General features: G+C 36.2%; 1 protein-coding gene across 3 annotated transcripts in view; it reads left to right on the top strand.

The window, feature by feature from the left end:
* Positions 1 to 18,814, top strand: part of LOC115442567 (adhesion G-protein coupled receptor G2) — a 53,199-nt gene that overhangs the window by 7,315 nt on the left and 27,070 nt on the right. Inside the window, exon 1 of one of the 3 annotated variants that reach the window (XM_030167628.2) lies at positions 16,994 to 17,103. The exons of the other annotated variants lie outside the window; for them this stretch is intronic. The gene's annotated coding sequence lies outside the window, so the exon portion shown is untranslated. Of the gene's footprint in view, positions 1 to 16,993; positions 17,104 to 18,814 lie in introns of those variants that run through there. 3 annotated transcript variants of the gene reach the window in all.

The following is an 18,814-nucleotide window of genomic DNA, read 5'->3' on the forward strand; positions in this document are numbered from 1 at the left end:
GAAGGACAATTTGATCGCACAGTTTAGTTCTTAACCTTTGGGTCACGTGCAGGGCTGCCAATAATAAGAAAATTAATTTCCTGTGAAAATAATATTACGTTATATGTTATCAAATATTTCTTTAATTATGACAAAGTAGTAATGGCATTACCTTGGACCTAAGGTGACGCAAATTGTAATAAAAAATATTTTTTTACGTTTAGAAATTTTTGTTTCGACATAAATTAAATATTGAATGTAATACTTGTATGAGAATAAATAAATAAAATAACATGACGTATTTGACGTCATATTATAACTAAAGTAATACGAGTTTTAACCAGTGAAACGATTTTAAAGAATTATCTATTATTTAACAATGTTATTATTTTATTTTAAACATAATATACATTGTAGACGTAGGTACCTACATCTTACGAAACGATTATTTATGCATCGTCTATTTTTAAAATTGTATGTACGTTTCATTTTGTTCGAAGATTTTGTGATCATGAAGGACGGGCGATTGACCCTTATTAAAATATTATAGTAACCGAGTTAAATCATGTTCATTAAAATTATTGTTTACATTTTTTATCTTGACCATTTTAGGTTAATTTATTATTCAACCAAATACTTCGTGTTTAAAGTTAACATTTATACGCAGCACAGGGAAAAACACTAGAGATTAGATTTTAATTGGGTAAATTTTTTTTTGACATAATTCAGTCATTGACCGAACCGATTTGATATTTCCATAAAATGATAAAATCTCCATAAATACCTATAAAATACAACTGCGCCCATCTTCTCATTAATGACGGTTCATAGCCATAAACCTTGTCAGCCCTACGTGTTTCGAAATAAGTATTTTATATGGCGCGTGAGTACAGCCCTTATTAAGGTCTGTACGCTCGGCCGTTACGACATTCAAGGGAAATTATTCTTTTACATTACGTTGTTTGAACTTTGTGGGCCATGGTTTGTATTTAGTTGGATTTTAATGTTTGGCGGTTGGTTCGTTACCATTCTTATAATGCCGAGCAGTGTCTTGGCGAAGTGTCCTAAATGCCGATTAACTAGTTCGGATAGTACAATTAATCAATCAATCATTAATCTACAACTATGGTGAGCGAGTATTGTTACTTGGGAAAGAAAGTTCCCTGGGATTTTTGAAGTCATTCAGTAAATCAAGTTAATAGGAATTATTGTTATAAAAATACTATTTAATATATTTTTAAGTTAATTTGAATACCTCGGTGGCGTAATTGTACTGCATGCGTGGTATGGTAACGCAAAGTGATATTTGGGTTTTTATGATCAATATCAGCTCGGAGTGTGGAATTTGAGCCCGAAATGGCGATAGGTTCCCCTCCGATCACATCACGGGACGGAACACATTTGGTGAAAAGTGCTCTGGTTGCACCTTTGCATATCCCTTCGGGGATAAATACGTGATTTGTGTTCGTTTGTTTAATTTTCAGACAAAAGCCTACGTAACTCTATTTGCTTGGTGCGGAATTTTTCGAAAAGCGATAAAATTTACTATTATTTTGCTACATAGTACTATGTTTTAGTAATAAACTGCGTAGTGCAAATGAGGGCAAAACTGCACTAACAATCACGTCGCGTCGGCGCAATTGACTGAATGTTCTAGATTTATTAAAAACGAATAAACTTATTAAAACATTTATTAAGCGCATAAAATTTGTCAACCCTATTATTAAGACACGATACAGTAATTTATATTTTGTATTGTTTAATTCTTATACTTAGTCGATTGTAAGTTTAGAGTACGGTTGGTTAAGATCGCTTTGTCTATTCTTGCCGCCATGTAGCTAAACCTGCTACTATTTTAAGAAAATTGAAGCCAGTATCACCATTGAACATTATAACAGAAAATTAATATCTAATGTTTTAAGATACAAACGTCAACTAGTAGATATTTTGTATATTTATATTCTTAAAATATTAATCATGTACACAAAACACGACTAACAAGACATTACAATTAACAAAGGTGCTTATTTCATACATAACTGAGTTAGGTAATAAAAATAACAGCATTGGCTGGTAGGTACAGAGGACAACTACATCAGAAACGGGATGAGGGCTCAAACAGGCCGGCATAATTGTGTCGACTGTCGAGGGGTAATCATCTCTCGTTAGTCGATATTTTATTGAACCCCACTTACCATCAGGTGCATTGCAGTCACTTTGGCGTGAAAGTATAAAAAAAATCATCTCAGTTTTGCTGTCATCGCTGTCTGCAATAGCCTAATAAGTCATTCTTGTAAGTGCCGCACCTCGTAAATGTATACTGCTTAAATGATCGTTCTTAGATGGAAATATGTCAAATATACTATCATGGGAGACTTGTTCGTCTCATTTGTTTATAAAATTTTACTGTGTGCCAACCCTAACGTCAGGGTCGCGGTCTAATCATTTATTATTGTCATTAATAAATTTAATAATGATTTTTACACGTATTTTGTTTGCTTACAGATTTCAAATGGCGGTTATAAAATTGTGTATTATGGCAAATGATTATATTACACGTGTATGTTAAGGGGGAGGCAGAGTTACCACACGGCATTGACGTATATTCTATAGATCCAAAATGGCAACCAAAACGTCACTGTTATAACCTATTTATTCACACAACAAATAATTTTACTTATTTGACTAATATTTTTTATTCAAATCCATGTTTACACTTAGACTCGAGTCTATATCATGAGCGCCACTCCGTACACAACTACAAGCTGTCAATATTGATCATACTAAAGTCAGTTTGAATGGATATCAATGCAAATCATTTGAAAACAGTGAATGTTCGGAACGCCAAATCTAGTACGTAGTACATATTATATCGATGCCATACCGTTATATAATTGTATAACTGTTGTATCTCAAAAACATAATTTTACAGATACGAAATATAAATAATATACTTAGTCTGGCCATAAATACTGTTACACTTAATTATAAAAAAATATTACATTTGAATTTCGAATCTGTCATTTTTATACGATTGTTCATTGTGTTTTCTCATTTTGGCGCCAATACATTGTAAAATATTTTGCGATATTAAAATGGTGTGGGGTGATAAAGAGAACCGAATCGCTGTGATAGCATTACACAAAGTAGGTATGGAGCCAAATGCAATTTTTAAAACTCTCCATACACTTGGTATTAGTAAAATGTTTGTGTACCGGGCTATTAATAGGTACAATGAGACCTCCTCTGTTTGTGACAGAAAAAGATCTGGCCGTCCACGTAGTGTTCGTACGAAAAAGGTGGTCAAAGCAGTAAGGGAAAGAATTCGAAGAAATCCTGTCCGAAAGCAAAAGATTTTATCTCGGGAAATGAAGATAGCACCTAGAACCATGTCGCGTATTTTAAAAGATGACTTAGGACTTGCAGCCTATAAGAGACGCACTGGCCATTTCTTAACTGATAATTTAAAGAAGAATAGGGTGGTAAAATCGAAACAACTACTGAAGCGGTACGCAAAGGGAGGTCACAGAAAAATTTTGTTTACGGATGAGAAAATTTTTACAATTGAGCAACATTTTAACAAACAAAATGACCGTATTTATGCTCAAAGCTCTAAGGAAGCTTCCCAATTAGTCGACAGAGTGCAACGTGGACATTATCCGACTTCAGTGATGGTTTGGTGGGGTGTTAGCTATGAAGGAGTGACTGAGCCATATTTTTGTGAAAAAGGTATCAAAACATCGGCACAAGTGTATCAAGATACCATTCTTGAGAAGGTAGTTAAGCCCCTTAACATCACCATGTTCAATAACCAAGTATGGTCCTTCCAGCAAGACTCGGCGCCGGGTCATAAAGCTCGGTCCACGCAGTCTTGGTTGGAATCGAACGTTTCGGACTTCATCAGAGCTGAAGACTGGCCGTCGTCTAGTCCCGATCTTAATCCGCTGGATTATGATTTGTGGTCAGTTTTAGAGAGTACAGCTTGCTCTAAACGCCATGATAATTTGGAGTCCCTAAAACAATCTATACGATTGGCAGTGAAGAATTTTCCCATGGAAAGAGTGCGTGCTTCTATTGATAACTGGCCTCATCGTTTAAAGGACTGTATTGCAGCCAATGGAGACCACTTCGAATAAGCTTTTTATATTTTTAATTGTTTTATATTTATGTATTAAACTGACACACTGTAAAAGTAATAAATGTTATTTGCAGTTAACAATTTTCTTTTTTCTTTATTACAATATTTATGGCAAGACTAGGTAGATCAGTTTCCAAAGACTAAGTTTAATAAGTTGCGAAAGAATTTAAAAACATAATTTGTTAATGTTGCTTCTCTTTTTTATTCCATTTAATTGTAATAATATTAAAATAGTCTCGGTCTAATATTATATTTGATTTATTTATTCACTTCTCTATCATTTTAAGCTTACTTTTACCATAGATCACACACTAGGCTAGGCCTGTATCGTGAGCCATCCTGATTTGGACTCTAATAAAGTCAATTTGCAAGACCAGTCTAAAAAAATCAAATGTTGGTAAGGAGCAATTACCGGCCAGGATCATCTATCCTCTCCCTACTGTCAAGGTCCTGGGCGTAGTAAACAGCACTAATTTACATGAATTATACTCCGGTACATAGTAGCAGCTAGTAATGAACAATAGTTTGTTTAATTACAGTACCTGAGCCAACAATAACACGACGTCATCCGCGACAATGGCCGACGGAGTTCAGTTTGATAATTCTGTATTGATTAGAGTGTTACTATAAATCTGAATTTGTGCATATATGGATCCCATCTTTCTGCATTTTGGGGGATCTGACGTGTCTTGATAGGAATATTGAGAAGTGCTGCTCGAAATCGAATCATCATCAGCCACAGGATGTCCACTGCTGAACATAGTCCTTCTCCAAAGATTTCCAGATCGTCCTATTGGAAGCGGCCCGTATCCAGCGACCTCCTACGACTTTTATGAGGTCATCTGTCCATCTCGACTTCGAATCAAGGACATAGAATAGAAAGGATCCGTGTCCTAAATTGTATAAAAGCTGTCCAGTTATTATTTATTGGCAGTAAACACTGAAACTACTAAATGTATTTGAATGAAACTTGGCACAATGGCAGACCAAGTGTAGGAGAAATATAAGCTAAACAATTAAACACCTCCATACACTGAATTTCTTAAGGATCTGATAAAAAAATTCTTACCATGATGAGGATAATGATGAGCCTTGGTTAAATACGAGATTTTTACTCGCCGACGGGATTCCCTTATTATGCTTTAATGATATTGTAATAATCATTAGTGACGAACATCTGACAGATGCACTGATAAAAAACTTGCATTGTTTCTTTAATGCAGGGTTGCTACGCCATTCTATGTAGTGGGAAGGTAATATTATTTAGCAGCTAGGCTAGACTAATTAACTTATTGCTGAGACAAAGGTCGGTAGGTTCAAATCTCATAAGTTTGCGACGTTACGCGTTTGTTTCACATAATAGTTTCATAAGGAGCCAGGTTTTTTTTTTTGGAAAGCCACCGTAGTTATCACTAGGGTACCCTGCGAACGGTATACGGGCGATCCCCCGGCTTAGCAACCACCGCAGTGCCTAAGAAGGAAGACCCACCTAGGGGGGTGGAGAAGCAAGTATATTAGGAAGGAAGTATGTAGTATATGCGTACACGAATTACCTCTGCAAGGCGGCTAATCGGAATATTAGGGTATTCTTTAATGTCCTGGAATCGACATAAAAGAATACCCGAATACCCTAATATGACTCCAACATAACCGCTCAGGCACCCCCCACGAAGGCTGGGCGGTAATCATAAGAAACTTTCTCCGCAAAAAACAAAAAAAAAGAAGGTATATTGCGGTACAGTTGTTATATAGGCACGGCGCGATCTCACTGTACTTGACGGTAAGGATTGTCCAGATACTGTTGACTGACGAGGGATAATCCGTCGCCAATCAGTATTATTCTGCCGGCTTGTTCGAGGTAAGTAGAGGGGGGTCCAGATGGAGTCTTGACCGCCGACAGATATTCATCCGTCGCCAATCGTTATAATTATACTGGCTTATGTATGATTGAAACTTGAAACTAGTTATAATGCTTATTCCGGAATGTGACAATTACGTGGACTGGTATGGGTTTACCATTTTGTGTACGGTGGTCACTGTCCGGGTGGATTGAAGTACCCTAAGCAACTATCAACTAGTAAGGTGGTTTGGGCATTTGGAGAGAATGCATGATAAGAGCCTGACAAAGAGGGTTTATAAGGCGTGTGAATGGAAGAGCCGGTAGGGGTCGACTGTACCGAACCTTCGAATATCAGATATCTGACATTCTCAGTAATGGCCAGGTTAAAAGTACCCTGAAAAAGCGCGAGAATGCCAGAATCGTGCTAAGTGGCAATCCATAGTCTCTGCCTACCCCTATGGGATAGAGCCGTGATACTATGTATGTAAGCAACTATCGTTAGCACGTTGCCAGCCCTGTCCAGTGTAATTAGCGGGCAGTCATGCATCAACATGGACGTTTCCCTCGTCGTTGAATGATTCCACTTTCGTTCAGCTCTGGCATTCAGCTTCAACTTTCTTCGGTGTGTAATAATGAAATAAAAACATGTGACGGATTATTATAATTATTTCATACTAGGTGTTGTTCATGTCTTCGGCCTAAAAAGTCTTCCCTGCTACAAGTCCTTAAACCTGTGTTAAATTTCAGCGCCATATATTTAAAAATCAAATTATAAAATTCCCTTATTTCCCATGGGGATATATAACGGAGATAAAAAGTAGTTTATCTATGTGTTAATCCGGCAATAATCTATCCGTATGCCAAATTTCGGATCCGTTTAGTTATTTCTTTGTTTACTTACTGATATACAAACATCCAAAAAAATTCACAAACTTTCACATCCTTACATATTATAATAAAACAAAGTCCGCCGCCGTCTGTCTGTCGCAACGCGAAGAACTCAATACCTATATAATGGAATTAGATGAAATTTGGTATAGTATATATTGGTATATAGCTTTTATCGTGAAGAAACTTTTTCACAAAGGAGAGGTTGCGAGCTGAAGCAAGTTTAATAGTAAGTGTAAGAAAATATTAGTAAGAAGTAAAATATGTATGTAAATTACTTCTTACTTGTATGCAAATTGCAATTGTTATCCTCAAGTCAATGGATGTAGTCTTTTACGGGTTCTAGTCTTTTCCGGGGGACGGGAGAGGGGATAGCCTTTATTTGCAATGTATGGTGTATGGTAGAATTTATTTGCGTGTTTTTAAGAAATGGTTTATGAGATTCAAAATGAATTGACGCATCTTATTTCATTCAATCTTTACTCTTAGATACGTCTATGACTCGGTTGCCGTGGTGGCGTAGGATCATGCACGCGAGATTGCCATGGTCTCGAGTTCAATTCATAGTGGAGTATTGTAGTATTGACCTTATTTGATCAGTATCAGCCCGGTATCTCACCTATTGTAACTTTTTATTGTCTATTATTCTGAACTTACGCCTTAAGATTGTGGTTGTTTGATTTTATTTATTTAAACTACCTATATACAGAGTTATAATTACAGCGCGTTACTTAAAGCAATCACACACATTTAGATCTTGATTTTTATCTCTTGAAAATAATAAATTATAAGAAGTTGCTCAAACCGTAGATGTAAAATAAAAACGTAAGTTTGGAAAAAAATAAATATTAATAAAAAGTAATATTAATTTTACATGTCCTTAATGCCAGTAGAACTTCTTTCAAAGAATTCTTCACAGTGTTAAAATTAAACTTTCATTCAGAAATACACTTACTTACATCCATTATTCGCACTAAATTATAAATGCCCAAAAACTAGAAAATTTAAAACCGAGTTTTTGGGGAAAATATTCGTTATTAATTTATTTTGGCACAATGTTAACAGATGTTAAATTACCTTCGTTTAATTTGCCAACGCAATATCAAAATGACTGTATAAGGTACAGAACCCAGCGCTAGTCCAACTCTAGCTTATATCGACCACATTGTACTTCCAACTCAATGATTCACATCGCCTGGCAAATCTAAAAACTAATCAAACTCCCGGGTTTCCGCCATTGTTTAGCGTCCATTAACCATTTTACTACCTTTTTACAATTAAACAGACGTGTATTTACTAGAATGTCGAACGTAAACGTTTTATTATTAATGCTATTTATTGTTTCGTGGACGGTTTTGGTAAATGCCCAGTCTTGACTGTGACGCAGCGGTGTAATAAAATAAGTATATTGTGTTCTAATCGTGCACATATTTTGGCTGAAGTGGCCTACCATGTTACTCACGGTGGGTGTTATTATTACTATATTTTTATCTATAAATGTCAATAATGAGACGAGGGTTCGTTGGTGGATATATTTGATATTCGCCCGGATAGCGACTACCGTACACAAGGTGTTAAAGCCCGTTATATTTATTTATTTATTATAATTCAATGAAAGTTTACAGCACTTGGCCTAAACACTTACATTTAAAAAATATAATCTAACTCTAAATTTAACAATTTTAAGACAGGAATAACAATAAAATAAAATTCAAGTTCAATAGTGGTCCAATAAGTGCGTCGCGTTTCGGGATCAGCCTGTGTATATTCGATTCCATCAGACCGTCATAATAGGGTACCGGACTCATTTTTGTTCTTTACTTTTATCAAATATTTACATGATATAAATTATAACACAGCCTTCTGTGTTATAATTTAAAAACTCCTTAGTTTTTAAAATCCGGTAAAAAATCAACAAGTTATAAGTCTTTGAATTTCGGTGGAAGGGGTAATTAACAAGAAACAGAAAAGAGACGAAATATCCACATGTGACGTCATCGGGAATTACGACGCGTGCGAAAGAAAGAGATGTAGCGATATCCCCACATCGCGCCCACTTCTGCACATTACAATATTTTAAATATAAATTACTCGTTCATTTTTTAACCAATTTTTATGCAGGTTTCGCAGGAGTACTTCTTTTTCGTATTATTAACCATTATATATAGAATAATGAACAAAATCAAGCATAGGCTGGTCCCCTATTGTGTTGACTGCCGCGGGGTCACATTTCTCGTCAGTCGCCATGCTATAGGATCCCACTTCTCTTACCATCAGGTGTAGTGGGGTCACTTTTTCGTGCCGGTATAAAAAAATAAATAAAATAAGGCATTTTGTATTTATATATTACTTACTTCATGTTTGTATTAATTACACGTAATTATTATTAATTGCCTTATTTACTTTTATATATTATTGTATGTTTATTTGTATTTTTAAATATGAAGGTATCTCGAATGATCTATCTTGTTTATCTCTGTACCACTCTCAGGTTGACTGGGAGCGAATGCCTCTAGCATTAAATCCATCGATGAATATTTATATAAAATGCAAACAAATAAATAAATATCGATAATCATTTACTTGGGCCGTAACACTTCCGAAATATACTAACACCATGACGAAGGACTGTGGGAATTTTTATTAAATTCTCGAATCATTTCCGTGAACTCCGATGAACTGATATAAAGTGAAGGTAACACAGGAGCGTGCAGAATCGCGCTGCATTCTCAGGGAAGCGCATCGGTTATCGTGAGAATGGCTTCACGGTAGCTAATACAGCGAGAAATATTGTATGGACAGACCATGATCGTAAATGGCAGTGGCGTAGGTAGGTAGGAGTAGGTTAGGTATTCAGACTGACTGGTAAAATATCATTTTATCTTAGTTTATTGCATGTAAACTAATTTATTTATTATTATTTTGAGTTCCTTAAAGTTGCTAAACTACCAACATAGGTACTGTGCATAAATGTGATTTGGAAAGCGTTCTAATGATAGATTTTACATAACTTACAAAAGGGAAGCCGGCAGTCCTTCGCCATTGGAAAGTGATAACATAATAATACTTACAGCTTGGAATTGCAATGTATTGTATGGCTTATGCGCTCGTCATCTGAAAGGCTTGTTTAACTTTTGAATAAATAGTAAATACCTGATACTTGTCTACTTGAAAATAACTTTACAATAAGTTATTTTACTACAGATGTAAAATAAACAAAGTGTGGATTTTTGCAAAAAAAAATCAATAAAAACATTTTAATCTTACATACCTTAAAGCCACTATGCGAGTTCCCCTTGCTTAGCCCTTTTGCTGCTGGACCATAGGTCACCCTATACGTCACTGTTAACATTATTTACTGCTCAACAACTGTGATAAATGCATTAATAGCAAGGCGTTGTTCACGAGCCGCGCCGAGCCGAAACACCGCGTACAAAATAAATTCCATTCGATTCGCCGCGCTTCGTTTCTTCTCTAGACATAGAGCCGACGCCAGCCGTAATGGTCACATCGAACAACCATCAGGAACGAGGTTGATTATCCCTGTTCATGATTTGTCATAAACGTAAAATAACCACATTCTTGTGGTTAGGTCGAATAGACCCAGGCGGACTTTCTACGACCGTGGCTTGCATAAACCGGCACAGGAGTGAGTCATCTTATGTGAAATGATCTCCACTGGCCATGAATTGAATTCCTACAATTAATTCTTTCTTTAATATATAGGGTCATTTGACATTACGTTACTAAATTAAACCACACACTCGTCTTCACCTTTGCTGACATTATTGTACCAAAAATCATTCATTAATAACGAATATTTTCACCAAAAAGCCTGGTTTTAGTTTTCTGATTTTTTTATTATTTTGTAGTTTAATGCGAATATGACGTGTGCTTGAGTGTATTTCTGACTGAAAGTACAATGTTATAGTTGCGACGAATTCTCTTAGAGTAATAGTAGTGACATTACGGCGCGTAAAATTAAAATGACTTTTTATTAATTTTGTTCGTAACTTACACTTTTTTATTTTACATCTACGGCTCAAGTAACTTATTGTAAAGTGTTATTTCCAAGTACATAAGTTTGTGGTTTCATTTATTAATGCGACGTCAAAATGACCCTGTATATATTTTTTCGTAGATGCGTTTTTAGGTTAGGATGCGTGGTTAGGGATTACAGATGTTATTAGGGCTTTCGAATATTCTGGATATAGTGCTATGAAATGATAGATAAGATTGTTATTTAAAACATAACGAGTACAATGCACTGTGGCTTTTACGCGCTGTTAATTAAAACTGCTTTTATCGTGTATTCTGATTATTGGGTTGTGAGTTGTTTATAATCGTGTTGTAGGTACATTATTGTGGCATAAATGAGTCACTTTTAAACGCGTTTTTTTGGTGTATTTAATTAAACTTCCTGGTAGGTAATCAATAATTATATTAATTAGGGCTACTGGTGGTAGGTTTCTCATATGTGAGAGTCCGCCTGGGTAGGTACCACCGCAATGTCTTTTTCTGTCAAGCAACAGTGTGTAGTCACTGTTGTGTTCCACTTCGAAGGATATTGAAGCCAGTGCAACTACTAGACATAATAAGACTTAACATCTTATGTTTTAGGATGGCAACCGCAGCGGAATACCTAACAATACATTGTAATTCAAGGTGTTGGATGGTGTTTCTACTTTTTATGGGCGGTCGTATCGCTTACCATCAGGCGAAAGGCAAGCTCGTCTCGTCATTCAAAGCAATAAAGAAAAATTAGGGCATCTCGGAAATCTGATAGAAATCCACATAGTTACAGTGCTTCTGGACCAAAAGGCGATAATATTATAATACTATCCTTGTTAAATTCCAATAAAAACGAAACATATCAATATGCAATGCATATGCTGCCTCGGAATGTAGTACAGTAAAATAGGTCTAGTTGCAAACCTGTCTACCCTTTAAGAAATAGGTACGTCTTAGTTGCTATTTTCCCAGGCAATCAAAAAACAGTTCGTACTTCTTGGGAACCGCATAGTTATTCCTTATTCCCGTGGGAATTATTGAAATGCAACGATAGTAATAATTATGGGGAATGCACATATTACTGGCAGAAAGGATAGTTATTTTGTTCTAGTATTACCCTGGAGTCTGGAATTTGTGCTCGATATGGCGATTAGCTCGCCCCCTATCGCATCATGGGACGAAATCCGTACGGTGGGAAATGGGTGCACCAGTTGCGCCTCTGCCTACCCCCCCGGGGATAATAAGCGTGAGTGTGTGTGTGTGTGTATTTTTTTATCATGACACGGTAATATGCCCCACTGCGATAGTAAGTGCGACAGTCGATACAATTATGCCGGCCCGTTTGAAACACAGGCTGATCCTCCACATTTCTACCACGACAATTTGTACATAGAATTTAAGTCTTGTATCCTCTGTGGAATGGTTCTTCTCCTTCTTCTTTTAATGTAACTTTTTCAAGAAGACGAGTATAGATTTGATTTAGTAACGCAACCTCAAAATAACCGTGATAGTATGTCAAGTAAAGGCTGATATCATTGAGCAACTGAGTCTGTAAAGTATGAGTGTTTCGGAACGTGCTTTCTGCGAGTCTGATAAAAACTGTAACACTTGAGATAAAATACATTTGTGTGACGCGACTATCTACGATGGGTTCAGGTGCGCAGTTTAAAGAAATATGTTTTAGTAATGATTTACTCACTATTATACCGTTTATTTAGACATATTATACATTTAGAGAATAGTCTACTGTGGAAATTATTAAATGGTTTTTCATGCAGGTTTAATTAAAGTTGCATAATCATAAAAAAACATTGAAATAAAACTATTTACAGATTTCATCGCTGTTATTTATATTATTATTTTGTCCTGACGTTTCGAAGACTTTGCAGTCTTCAAGGTCACGGGGCGGACTGAGGTGTTGGTTATTCACAAGTCAAAGATACAATATTAATATTTACATACCTACAACTTTCAACATTTGCTTAAACATAAATAATAATTAAATAAAAAAAAAACATTAGAATCATTTTGAGTTACTCGACTTGGAGACCGAAGTCAGACTTAACATAACCGTCCTACGCACCGGCCAGTGGGGGTAGCGAAAAGTATTATTCCCCGTGATAAAAAAGAAAAAAAAGGACCTCACCATAACATACGCACAAGTGACATATTACTAATAGAGTTATCCTTTTTAATAAATATTATCATTATTCATTCATCAAATAATGGAATACACCTATGTTAAATACTTGTGGAACATTTACCTGACCATTGTATGTTGTATTTAAACTTCACTTTAAGATTATAAACGACAGGAGAATTAATCAAAATATATCAGTCGATGCTCGTATGACAAGGAAGTCAAGCATTCGATAATTTTACGGCCGCGACGCATTCAGTAAGATCTCATTACCTCTTGCCGGAAACAATGCGCGCCATATATGGATTCATTATTTTCGTAGTGGACCGAAGGCTCCTAAATTGCTGTCTCAGGAAATTTTAATTTTGTCAATTTTCGCCAATTATCGTGATCTTGTTTTAATTGTAGGGTAAATGGGATTAATATGGACACAAGAATTTTGTCATTTGTATGATTTAATGGACAACAAAATGAAAGGTGGACAGACGGCTTGGTAAATGTCGAAGGCACACGTTGAATGCAGATCGCTTTCGAAAGGTCCGTCTGGAAATCTATGGGAGAGGCCTATGTACAGTGAACTTTATGTGGTTGATGATGATGATGATAATTGACATTTCACAAAGCGGTCTTGTGGCAAACATTAAGCGGGTATGGATAGATTATAAAAATTAAATAATAATAATATCATCCCTGTATTATATACTGTCCCTTTGCTGGGCACAGGCCTCCAATACTACTAAGAGGATTTAGATCTGAGTCCACCACGCTGGCTAGTGCGGATTGGCTGCCTTCGCATACCCTCAAAATCATAGAAAACTTCTCAGGTATGCAGATTTCCGTACGATGTGTTCCTTGACCGTTAAAGCAAGCGGTAATTCACAAAGAATACATACTTAACTTAGAAAAGTAAGTAGTGCGTACCCTTGAGTTTTGAACCTGCGGGCATTCGTCTCGGCAGTCCGTTCTACTCCCAACTAGGCTATCGCTTCTTCCAAAATTATCTTAAAAAAATAAAAGTAAAGTCGATTCAGTTATTAAGGATACTTTTACTTATGCAATTTATTTTTATTTATATTCACCGTATGAAGTATAATAAACACCAATATGCATTGGTGTTAGGAAAAATATATTTAATATTTTTAGCTCGTAAACCAGTTTAATTATTACAATTCGCAAAATTACTCGATATTAACTTTAATTGGATGTCGGCTGAGTCATCTCGTGGTGGTGACAGGTACATATACCTTGTGAATGATAATGATTTTTTAATATGCTATTATTACTGACATTATCAGAAGCAAGTCAAGGTGTAAAATTTACAGCTGTTCAAGTTTGAAAAAGTGTTTCCAACTCCTCCATATGGATAAAAGTATTTTTGTTGATAAATTTCATGACTAATTAGTACTCTCAGAGACTTGATAGAGAACTTCACCGCTCGGCGGCATAAAATGCGAGCCATTGATGATCCTGAAGTTGCAGTGGGTGTTAGGGCGGGACAGACTAGCTGGTCTTGGCGTACAGGAGTTGCAGGTGAGGACGGGACAAACTAAAAAACATTATGTTCAAATACTAAATTTAGTTAACACTATGTGATAAATTTCATATAAATCTATCAAATGTTTTATGCATTACTCGCTAACAAAACATTAAGTATTTTCGCAAACTTTTATATTCATATAATAGGTGTTAACGACGTTAATAATATTTCGTATATAATTCACGTACTTCTGTTAAAAGTTAGAAATATATTTTTAGTTATATAATAATATCAGCTTTGTATTATATACTGTCCCACTGTTGGGCACGAACCTCCTCTACTACTGAGAGGGACTATTTGTAATATTTTTAGTTACTTTGTTTAAAATGTTATACATACGTTTAAAAAATGTATATAAAAATATAAATAGAAGGATCACCTCCGATAGCGAAGTTCACGCCACCGGTTACGGATTCGAAGTGAGGAATCTCCTCAATGCGTGTGGTGTCCAGCAATACTGCCTTCTGCATGTGGCCTCTGACCCAACGGCCAATTGAGAGCTTCTGAAGATGTTGGTCGAGGCGCTTTGGTATCAACACATGCGCAGAAACGACAATCGGGGCAATAAAATAGAGCACATCCCACATGTCAGAACCGCCATGTGTAAATATTTAATGTATTATTATTATTTTTTAACCGCGTGTGCCAAGTCTAAATACTTAATACTTATATATTTTTTTACGCGAAAGATAGGTAAGACCGTTTTGCCCCTTTCTGCGGTCGAGAAATTTCTACATTAAGATTTATACCTTAGGAACAAGTATAATACCGTCTTGTAGTTTGTAATTCAAAGTTCTTGATCTTTATCAGATAATGCTTATTAACTGTCTTGGCGTATATAATTAAGTGAGAGTTACACGTGTCATCATTCTACTTAATAAATTATCTCGGACTCACAGTTCAAGCGTGCTTCGACATTGCGAGGGAGCTGTATGCTAGGCAAAATCTATCAATAAAGTCACTTAATTTTTTCAGCATTCTTGTCCCAACTTTAGTTGAAAAGGACTAACGGAAAAGCATTATTTGTCAGATAGTATATATCCTCGGTAGGTAACGGCTTGGCTGTGCTCCTAGCATTGCTTTAGTCCATGGCGGCGAATGCTACTTAACATCAGGTGGACCGCTTGTTTATTTGGTTAATAAGAAAATTAAAAAAAACTTGGGCTATGCAATATGCATCTTTATACAGCTTAGCTGCTCCGAACGTCTTTGATGCAAAATTTGCTTAAACTTCCATAGGTTTAGATAAAACCATAGCAAATATGCTTCTAGAATCATATCTAAATTTCGTTTACAATGTTGTTGAGCTCTAGAAAGGATTTTTTGCACTGCATATGCTTAGGGGCTCGCATAACGCATTCGGCTCGCTTTCCATTAAAATTCGATGTAATCTGCAGGCCAGTATCAACCACATTTCCCTTGCAAGAAGGTTAGAATTCCGATTAGCATAACTTAACATTTATGACTTATTTAAGCCCATTTGTGCCCATAACGGTGTGATCTCACTACCATTATGGTTGACGTCTATTTGTCACGTCTGTTTATGAGCATTATTTATTTGTGCATTACTTTTAAACTCGGTTTTACTTGGGTTTATATTCTACTTACGGCATGGCGATAAGGTAATTGTTTATAAGTAATTTTGATAACATTTTCTATGCTACTTAAACATTAATTTCATACATTTTTTATCTTCTATTTAACAGCAGTAGGAAGTATTTGATACGTAGATGAATTTTCATTTTATTAGGTTTGCAAGGAATTTGTTTGCAAAGTCTTATGATTCTAGAGACAAGAAACATCGATAATCGGTTTAAACTGTGGATTTGTCAGTCAATATTAAAAAAATATTTAGATGGAGATAGGTTGTTCTCCATGGTGGATAGATAGCTTCTCTTCTGGCCCTGGGTTTAAATCCAAGACAATATTTGTATAGGCTTTCATTAACACGTTTTGTCCGGGACAAGCACAGAGCGTTGACGCCAGAAAGGCAGCCGGTCGTGCAAAAAATGCCAAATCCTATACCATGCCTGATTTTGTTGCGCGACACTATTTTTAACAAAATTTCTTTTAGCAAATATGTTTTGAGTAATTGTCCAAACTATTTCACAATCATGTCAAGATATACAGACAATCCATTTATATACGTAAAGATAATATGAATTTTTATAAGCCTTTGTGTGCTGAGCGCTTATTTGGTATAATGTTTTTCTTCCGATTCCTAGTAAAGTGCTGCAGCTCGCAGTCTGTGCTAATTTCCCGAGACAATGTTAGCTGTTGTTTTTGCGATAAGACTTCATACGTAGGGCTCTTAGTGTTCACTAGCCTTGTTATTGTAATGTAAATAAATTTGTACTGTTTACTAGCCTCGGTAGCGTAGTTGTTTTACTGTACGACAATGCTCTTGGGTTTGATTCTCGGGTTGGGAAGTGATATTGGGATTTTCTTCTCAGTATGACCTCGGAGTTTGGAATGAAGGCTCGCCACCTAAAACATCACGGAGTATAATACACACGGCGATAAGAAGGTGCCATAGTTGCGCCTCTGCTTACCCTTTCGGGATTAAAAGTGTGAGTATATACCTTCTAACAGGTGTAATTAACTTGTTTGTAAAGCGGAAGTAATCATAAAAGAAGACTTTTTTTAAATAACCTATCAGTTGTCAGTACACGAGGGATGACATTATATCGATGCTTACAGGTCTGAAGATTAATTAACGCCTTGGCTAGAGTCCAAAATGACTGCGATGTTATTTTTTTACAATTTTTTTAATCCCTGTGTCTATTTAAAGATGCAATATAAATATTCAAATATTACGGGACAATGTACCTAAATAATAAAAATTAAAAATGGCTGGTCGTGGCTGTGACTGGACCACTCAGCATGATGTGATGTGGTGCAAACCACAAACAACGCTGTTTTTCAGTTGTCACCTTAAGTAACGTATCTACCTACGCGCGTCAAACCAACTAACAAAAAACAATAACAAAACATAAAAAAATAAAGCATTAAGGATTGTAGAAAGACGTCTTGACAACGGAATCTAGTGTTTCTGGGTCTACTTCTAGCAAACATTTTGACAAACACATGTATTAGTAAGATTATATAGCAAAAAATAACCCTTTCATGACATTCAACAAAATGGTCCAATAAGGCGTTACCGAGTGACGTCACACGGAAGCGCTAGTTTATCTTGCCTGCACCCAGCCGCACCTACCACCCGCGCTGAGCCATACCACCGCCCCATCCAATTAGTCACGTAGACCAATTTATACTGGTCATATTGTGCTGTATTATTGCTAATGATGATTTGGGATGTTTGGTACATAATGTTTTACGACTAGGGTTTATTACTGGCTCCACCTTCGTGAGATATTTTCGGAATGAACAGTTTGGGAGATCAATGAGATTCTTTGTTTAAAATTATTAATATTATATCCAAAAAGTGTATATTTGTCATACCCTACGAAATCAAGGTGTTGTATGGTGTTTCTATTGTTTATGGGCAGTCGTGTCGCTTATAATTAAGCGAACGGCAAACTCGTCTCAAAGAAATAAAGAAACAAATATTTGTTTCGATTTCACTATATTGACATGTATGGTAGAGATGATGTATTTTAAAACGTGTACGACAAAGTGACCCCACTGGTGAATTGTAAATCAAGTGGGGTCCAATAGAATGTCGACTGACAGGAGATGATTTTCGAGGATTACCCCTCGGCAGTCTACATAATTATGCCGGCCTCTTGGGACCGGATATACACAGGCTAATTCCGGAACGCGACACACGTACGTGGGCCACTATGGCGAGTTTTAACACTTTGTGTACGGTGATATGATATGATATACCACCAACAAATACCTATTAAAACCAGTAGAAAGAAAAGGCAATATTAACTGTCATCTACATGTACCTAGTGCATACAGAAATCCTAATTGGGACATTTTAAATCTCCACCTCTAACATTAAAAACCATTGTAAAATCTTTAGTTATTCCTGCTTGAGAATCGAATCCACGTTATCGCGGTTCACAGACTAAGCCGTCAAAAATTGGCTAGTGACTCGAAAAATTAATAAGTCCTCGTATGCTACCGGAAGCGGAAGTCAAATCCTGTCTCCTTATTATGGAAGATGAAATGGCAGCGCGTACTATAAACCGGTTGCATTCAATCATATTTACTTATACACACGCCTTTTGTCCCCAGGGGTAGGCAGAGGCGCAGCTAGTGAACCCACTTTTCGACATTACCGAAGTACTGTCATTCATTTGCATTCCGTCC

This window comes from Manduca sexta, chromosome 17 (genome assembly GCF_014839805.1).
Source record: "Manduca sexta isolate Smith_Timp_Sample1 chromosome 17, JHU_Msex_v1.0, whole genome shotgun sequence".
Lineage (NCBI taxonomy): Eukaryota > Metazoa > Arthropoda > Insecta > Lepidoptera > Sphingidae > Manduca > Manduca sexta.